Here is an 8698-nt window from a genome sequence, read left to right on the forward strand (position 1 = left end):
CCAAGAATCTGCTGGGTTTTCTGTTTGATTTTTAACAAGCTCCCCCAACTAATTCTGATGACTGTTTTCTGAAAATCAGACTTAGATCCTGCCCTAAAGTGGAAAGCTATAGAATGAAAAGCATCCGTTGGAAATGCAAATCTCAAATGGTAAAACAGATTTAAATTTTTTTTTCTTACACATCCCTTAATCTTTCCTTTATGTAATAAGCTCCTACGTAAATTCACTGTGTTCTTTGATATGCAGAATTTTTCATAGAAACTGCATAAAGTCAAGCACACCTATGCAGTCAACCTAGAAGCCTAGAAGACAAACAGGACAGCCTGTCTGTTCTCAATTCACAGCACTGCCCACTACAGCCCTTCCCGGACACAAATGTTTACATGATGGGAAAATGTAATTAATGATCTTGGTAAGTCTTTCTACTGCTCCAAGGCTAAGTGAGTCACTTATTTATCAGATAGAAAAAAACAGTTGGGTTCACTGAAACAATGGGTGATTTATCCAGGTGTGTTTGAATATAACCTTCCCACAGCCATCTTTTTGTAAGAAATACTTCAAAGTTAGTAGATAGCAAACTAGTTATTCAAAAAGTTAATCAGTGAAATGTCCCCCATCATAACATCAAGATTAGAGTGTTTGTTCTCTACATATAATCGCTGAGGTACCCCTTTTTGGCAATACTAACTCTACTGCAAGAAAGATTAGTAGACTTTTTTTTTTACTGGTGCTATGGCTCCATTTGCCTTAAACTCAACTCACTCACCTAAATCTTTTCCCAAGGATATAGGAAAAAGAATAAATTGGGAGAATTTTATTAGAGGCCCTTCATTACCTAAGGTGTAACGATTAAAAGTCAAACTTAATTTTATTGTGCTTTGAATGATGCTTTTGAAACAATCAAGGGTTTCACAGGCAACCCAAGTGGTTTTGACTTGAGTAGTGATTCTTTCCCACTTTCCATTCTCCTGCCACTTTCAAATCTCATCTAGCAACCATGGGAAATGGTCTCATGCCCTAGTGGGAGGGAGTTAGGACAAGCTAGGATTGCAAAAGAAAACCCTTTTCAGAACATAAAAAGTCCTTGCATTCTGAAACAGGTTAAAACAAAGAGAAAGATTCATTTCCAATGATCCTCTTTTATCCTCCACATAAAAATACTAACCTTCAATGCCTCCATCTCAACCACAGTATTGATAAGGGTAAGAAATAAACAAATTCTCCTTAGAGTATTTCATTGATTCTACTGCTTTAATATCATTTATGGTATACAATGGCTTCCAGTACCATGCTTTTTTCCTCAGGGCCATTGCTAGCCCATTTGGTGCCTCTGTGTGAATTAGAAAAAGGCACCCATTCCTCAAGGCACTTTACTTCCATATGTCAGAAAACTGTGATAACATACTGAGTTTCTTTGAACAAGACACTTTATCACATCTGCAGGAAAAATCACCATAACAAATGTCAAACCTATATTGCTTATGATGTGAATTACATCCCCCAAGACGTGGTGCCCTTGTGCAAAACTCAACAGCACGGCTATGCGTAACAGCCTTTTCTCTCACCCCCTTCCCTGTCAGCCCTCTCCATTCGCAAGCCCAGCCCAAAGGCTCTAGAGTCCTACAGAAGAAACTCTATAAAACTGCTTTCTTGAAGATAATCCATGATATTCTTCCAGCCAAACTCAAATCTAAAGCCCACTGGGGTCCCTGAAAAATATAAGATGGAATCCAGGTGATAAGGTCTAACCTCTTATTTTGTGCTTAATCTAGTTTCCTTGCCTGCAGTGGGCTGTATGCAGAGGACTTGCACCTAACACATCGGATTAGAGTTCCCAGCGCAGAACCGCTGTGCTAACACCCCAGCTTGGTAAGCTGTGTGGAGAAGCACTGCACACAACACCTCAATTCAAGATGGCGGCAGCGGGCCATGACCGGAGAAGCTGCACCAGGCACTGCAATCTGGAGCCTGAGCCACAGCTGCTGCAGGTGGTGAGAACCCCACCCCCGCCCCTCCCTGCTAATGAGATCCCCATAAGGCAGCCCCGCCCACAGCCTCTGCTCTAGAGCCCAAGCGTCCACCTCTCCATCCTCCGATGAAAGAAGAAAGCTTTCCTTTGCTTCTGAACCGAACTTGGTCTCCTTCTACGGGCTCAAACAACACTGGGCGGGAGGACCCTTGTTGGGGCCTGACTAGACAGGGTCCGATAACACTGCCTTCTTGGAACTCTCTCCTCCCACCTCATAATCCTGACTCTCCCTTTCCTACCAGCAATTCTAGTCCTGCTCCTCTTTTCTGTGGACTCTGTTCTTAGACTCTAGCTCTGAGGAATCTGGTCAATACTTCCTGAGATAAAATGGTCTTTGGAGCCAAGGCATTTAACAGGTGGAAGCTAGAAGTGCTGCCTGTTCCATATGACGTAGCCTGTACCACCTCACTGTTCCCACAGCAAATACTTGTTCTCCTGTAAACTTGGGGCACAGGCTAGTAGATTTAGTGACAAGACAGTAATCTATGACTTGGGCCATCTGATGTTCCATCTCACCTGCAGAGCCCATGGCTTGTTCAGGAAATAGATCTATCTGGAAGTTCAGACTCTACAATAACTAAACAGACTTCTGAGCATCACTGTCCAGGACCACAGCCCTCTGCCTCTGGCCCCCAACCGTCTGCAACACTTTGAAGAAAATGTTTCTTCACCAGGCTTACAATTCAATGGCCACCCAGTAAGATGTAGAACAAAGACACTCTTCCCAGGCCTGTGAGCGGTATGCATAGCCAAAGTGTCTCTCCACAGGCTGATGATAGTCCCAGGTTTAAGAATGAGGTCCTCGGGGCTTCCCTGGTGGCGCAGTGCTTGAGAATCTGCCTGTCAATGCAGGGGACACGGGTTCGAGCCCTGGTCTGGGAAGATCCCACATGCCACGGAGCAACTAGGCCCGTGTGCCACAACAACTGAGCCTGCGCGTCTGGAGCCTGTGCTCCGCAACAAGAGAGACCGCGACAGTGAGAGACCCGTGCACCGCGATGAAGAGTGGCCCCCGCTTGCCGCAACTAGAGAAAGCCCGCGCACAGAAAACGAAGACCCAAAAATAAATAAATAAATAAATAAAATTAAAAAAAAAAAAAGAATGAGGTCCTCATGACCTGCCGAGCTGAGAGAAGATCGTGTTCCTGGATGACATTCTGATGTGGTCCATAACCTGCCTTTGGCTCCTGGGTGAACCCTCTCTGTAGGTATAATATGAAAATGTGTTTAGTGCCTCTCTTCAAAGAAAACCTCCTCTCTGCTGACAAGGGTTAGTAATATGCTAGGATGGTACACTTACCTCTCTCTTTCATTCCTTTAAATATCCAAGACACTCAGTGCCTCCTGAGGTTTATTAGTTAATAATGGGGCTTTTTTTTTTATGACAATCCCATCAAGTACCACCTGAAGAAGAGGAACCATTTCAAAATCTGTGGTGGCCAAAGAATTCTTCTAGCACCTGCATGCACCTGAATGCAGTTCCCCTTGCCTTCTATCCCACATTATCCTTACTGTTTCTAAGTAAAATGTCTCCCACCAACAGGGGAAAACAAATTGTTTTATTTTGTTTTCCTGCAAGTGCACTTTTTTCCAACAATCTTATGTGCTGGAAGTTAAGTAAACATTGACCTAAAAATGTTACAGCACCTTCAAGAACCAAGAAGGTTTTTTTCCCCCTTCTCATCCAATATGATGGGGCCAAGTTTGACATTTCCATAATGTTTAAAATATAAGGCTAAAAAAAATAACCTTGGTGGTCACTGGCCTGACATGAGTCTGGTTAAACTTTAAGGAAACTGCTTCCAAGATAGGATTTAGATGCTTCAGAATTTGTTGGAATGTGGTCAACAGAAAAATAAAATTTCAAATCCTGGCTTACTGGCCTGAAGGACCTCCATGAGGTAGACTCTATACAGGAAACAATTCCATCATCCAAAGTGAATATTCACTCATTTTTCTTTTCCAGCCAGGAGTTTGGAAGAAGCGAGCAGGCAATGTAGTCATTTGGTAACATCCCTCCCACTGCCAAAATGGATTAATGCTGGGAGATCTTACAACTGGTGAGTAATCGGTAGTGCTTGCAGACCCTCCAAGATCCCCAAGGTGTGATTATTTTCATACATGGATTTCTGTCATCATCCTCCAAAGGGTGCTTTGTCAGTTTCTTTAATTTTCCCTCACTGGACGCTCAAGCCCATGTTATGGCATGGTCTCCAAATCACTGCCAATCTCCTGCTCAAACCAAGTTGGTGAGCACTTTAGAGACACTGCTAAAATGTGAGGGCTATATTAACAAAATTATACCAGCTTCCTCTTAAATGATTCTGGAAACGTATGAATAGTTATTTTTAAAAATAAAATTTAGAACCTGATCATCCTCTGGTTCCACTGATTTGGTTTATTATACCCCTACCTAATACTCAGGTTGATTTTAAGATGTCATGGACATACTAAAATCTCAGACTATGAAGAACCTAATTGAAACAACAACCCCAAATATGTGAGTTTTAAAAATAAATGCTCTTTGCATCTTTTAGCATTGACTATCACTCATTCCCTAAACTTCTCTCACCACCACTACCCCAACTCTTCGACTTGTATTCAACTCCTTTCTGGGACTAAAAGGGCCTCTGAAATGGGAAATATGACATCAAAACTCACACTTGGGAATCAAACAGCCAAAAGTTCAAGCTCTGTCTCTGCCACCAACTAGCTGGGAATCTTTAGATGATTCACCTAAACTCTCTGAGCTTTGGTTTCCTCATCTGTAATTTGGACATATAGTTTCCCTCAAAAGATTGGTGTTTCTTTGACCTGAGTCGAATGCCCTTCCCCTGGGCTTAGAGACCTGCAAACCTTTGCCTCCTAGTCACTCAGGAAGTAGGTACTTCTGTCCTCTTCCCAGATCCCTTTAGCTCTGTGTTCCCAAGTCTTAAGGTCAGCCCCAACAGTAAAGCTAATTTTGGAAAACTGGGCCAAATGTATCTCCAGAACCTCATTATTTCTGACCACCAACCCCACCCTCAGAAACGCTGTGTTGCCTAAGCTGAGCACTGCCCCTGTTTCACAGTAGCCCAAGCCATAAACCAGTGGGCCCTACCTTATCTGGTGTCAGAATTACCCAAGAGCTCTGAAAACCACAGATGTCTGCCCCACTCCCAGCCCCTGGGTAATTCTGATGATAACCCCAGTTTGCGAAGCTCTGATTTTAGCAGCCACCAAACATCCCTACCTGTTCCTCCCATGCCTTGGAACTGGATTCTCCTTCCTGAGCTACATAAACCCACTGCTGTATCTCCCAAACCCAGTTAGTTGTTGACTCTGGTTACTATGAGCTCCGAACAGGTCACAGGGACTCAAGCTGCTGATTATGGCTTAGGAACCCTCCTCCACATCCCCAGCCCCTTGCGCCCAAGAGGCAGAAAAGGCATCACAGAAATATAATCAAGAGAGCACCAGGGTTGTAGAATCAGTAGCGGCTAATGTGGAACAACGGATCTAAGTCAAAAGATTTAAAGGCCTGAGACGCCAACAGTGATCAAAAGCAGATAAACACCCTTCACCCTGCCAAGGCAATCTAACATGATGCAGCACTGAGTGAACTGGTGAAGTTCATAAAGCAACCCTAGTGAGGCCTTTGTGTGTGTGTGTGTGTGTGTGTGTGTGTGAGAGAGAGAGAGAGAGAGAGAGAGAGAGAGGGAGGGAGGGAGGGAAGGGAGAAAAAGAAAGAAGGAAAGAAAGAAAGAAAGGAGAGAGAAAAAAAGCAAAAGAGAAAGAAAGAAAGAAAATAGATTGTGACAAGTTGTGATATGATTAAAACAAATTAGCAGGGCAATTTGTGTTTGTGGGTATTTTCAAAGGGTACCAGTGCTTCTCACCAACTCCAGCTCTCTCTCCACTCATCCCCAGGTTCCAGGTACTTGCCTACACCCTGCTCTCTGGTGTGGTTCGTAGTGTGATTCACTGTTTAACATTTGCCTGATAAACTAGACAACAAGCACAGGATGGGGGAGCTGGGGCACTGAGCTGCAGGGACTCCAGTGGGAGCTCCTTCAAGACTGACCACAAGGCAAGTTAGTATAAGAATCTGCTGTAAGAGGAAATGCTGGGAAGGCAAGATGGAGGCGTCCCTCACTCCATGTGCTCCTGGGCACTCTCCCTAGCATTTCCTTCTGAGCAGAGCCCAGTAGCTTCCCACATAAAATGCTTCGAGTCCTTTGCTGGACCGGCCTGAAAAGTGTGTCACCTCACCAGAATTCTTTTCAGAACATTTTACAGAGCCATTCATAAGAACAACATATTTCACTGCCAGGTGTCTTTACTGACATCTCAGACCCCCTACAGTCCTTTGATCACTTTTTCTCCTAGAGGACACAGACAGCTTTTAGCAAGACCAGTGTGAGGAGCTTCTCCAAGGAAAACAGATGGGATCCAAGGTGCATTATCCCTCAGAGGGCTTCTCCAGGGATCAGGAACCCTGTTCCACAATGCTGCTAGGTGCCCATTCTGTTTTTGCTGCTGTGGCTCCTCGCAAGGGCCAGTGCGGAACATAGGCCTGCACCCTGGCTCTGGATCCCAGAGCCCTGCCATCCTCCAGCAACCGGCTAACAAAGCGTGCCAACAACGGTTTGAAACCGTTAAAACAATTTTAATAAAAATAAAATCATGAATAATATAACTATAAATACAGATCTCATTAAAACAGGAGGCTATAAAACCCTGTACTTTAAAAATAAGAACGGCCTCTCTAAGTGCATTCCAATTACGGTCCAAGATGTAATTTACCCTTTGGGACCCTGATACTACAGCAGATCTCGGTGAAACCACTGTCTCACCACCGTGGTGACAGTCAAGAACGGTCGCAGTACTGAGCGAACCTGCCTGGCGGGACCGAATAGGTGGCCGGCCAGCGGCGAGAGCGGGCGGCCGGCGCGCTGCTGTGCATGCGCTCCTGAGCAGGCCGCCGCGGGCAGCTTTGGGGAGGCCAAGCCGCGTGGCTGCCCAGCCTGCCGCTCCGCGGGGGCGTCTGACATCGCCATCCGTGTGGGGCACCCTTTTGTCTCACCCCGACCCGAGTTCTTTTCAGGGATTAGTCCTGACTTCGTGATTAATCAGCACTTTCGGCTTTTCCTAGGGTGACGTCATTGCTGCTCAGAGCTAAAACAGGCTTCTTTCTGAAGGCTCCTGCGCAGAGCAGGGTCCTGTACCCCGGAGACTGTCCCGGGGACCTCGCCCTGCCCAGACGGCCACAGCCAGCTCCGCTCTGCGGCCCGGCAGGAGCGCTTGGTGCCCCGTCACAGAGCCTCTGCTGTTTATTGCTTCGGCCCACTGGTTAAATGCAAAAGTTCAAGGTTTTCTGTCCTTTTTTCATAATTATAAAAGTAGGACATGCTCATTTCAAAAGGTGGAAAATTATGAAGAGAAAAGTAATCAACCAAAGCCTCACCCTGCGGGCTCAATCTCTGTTCATTTTGATGCATTTCTTTCCAGCCTTTTTTCTCTTTCTTTGCAACAGTTTTTCTGGTGTTAAACACTGATCAGGGACTTCCTGGTAGCCCAGTGGTTAAGACTCCGCCCTCGCAAAGCAGGGAGCCTGGGTTTGATCTCTGGTCAGGGAAGTAGATCCCACGTGCATGCCGCAACTAAGAATGCACATGCCCCAACTAAGGAGCCCGCCTGCCTCAACTAAGACCCAGCACGACCAAAATAAATAAATATTGAAAAGAAAAAGAAAACATTGCTCAGCTGCAGTTGTGTTACAAATAATTTTGTATCCTACTTTTTTAACTTAATGTTTTAGCAGAAACACTGTAAGTGCTTGGATTAGCAAGCATTTCTGTAAAGCTCCTAAAGAGTCTCCTAAGTGGATGTACTATTAGATACATAAATATTATTTCTATCTATGGGCATCTAGGATGTTTCCAATTTTTACTGGTATATAGGTAGCAGTTAGACCAACACTGAACCCTTTCCCATGTTTGCCTGGGATTGTTTTTGGTGGAGCATAAAAACCCAAACTACAAATTTCACCCTGGGCTTCCCTGGTGGCGCAGTGGTTAAGAATCCGCCTGCCAATTCAGGGGACATGGGTTCGAGCCCTGGTCCGGAAAGATCCCACATGCTGCGAGTAACTAAGCCCGTGCACCACAACTACTGAGCCTGTGCTCTATAGTCCACGAGCCACAACTACTGAGCCTGCGTGCCTAGAGCCCATGCTCCGCAACAAGAGAAGCCACCACAATGAGAAGCCTGTGCACCACAACGAAAAGTAGCCCCCGCTCACCACAACTAGAGAAAGCCCACACGCAGCAATGAAGACCCAACACAGCCAAAAATAAATAAATAAATTTATTTTTAAAAAAAGAATTTCACCCAGTATATGTTAAAGAGAGACAAAGACTTGAAAACTGCCCTTTTCCATGTTGATGATGATGGAGAACCAGGGTGGAGGCTGGTTGCAGGATGAGCTTTTGTGTTTGTGAAGTGGGAGATCACAGGCTTTGCAATGGGGATGGAGGCTGGTGGCAGAGAAGATGTGCCTTCCACTCAGGTGAGAAAGAGAGGCCAGGAAGAAGGCAGTAATCTGGCAACCATGGGGAAAACTCCCTGGGAAGATAAGTGGTTGATTATTTTTAGAATTATAATTAAACATTCTATTTTAATTCTGTT

The sequence above is a fragment of the Grampus griseus genome (genome assembly GCF_964374135.1).
Source record: "Grampus griseus genome assembly, chromosome: 3".
Taxonomy (NCBI): domain Eukaryota; kingdom Metazoa; phylum Chordata; class Mammalia; order Artiodactyla; family Delphinidae; genus Grampus; species Grampus griseus.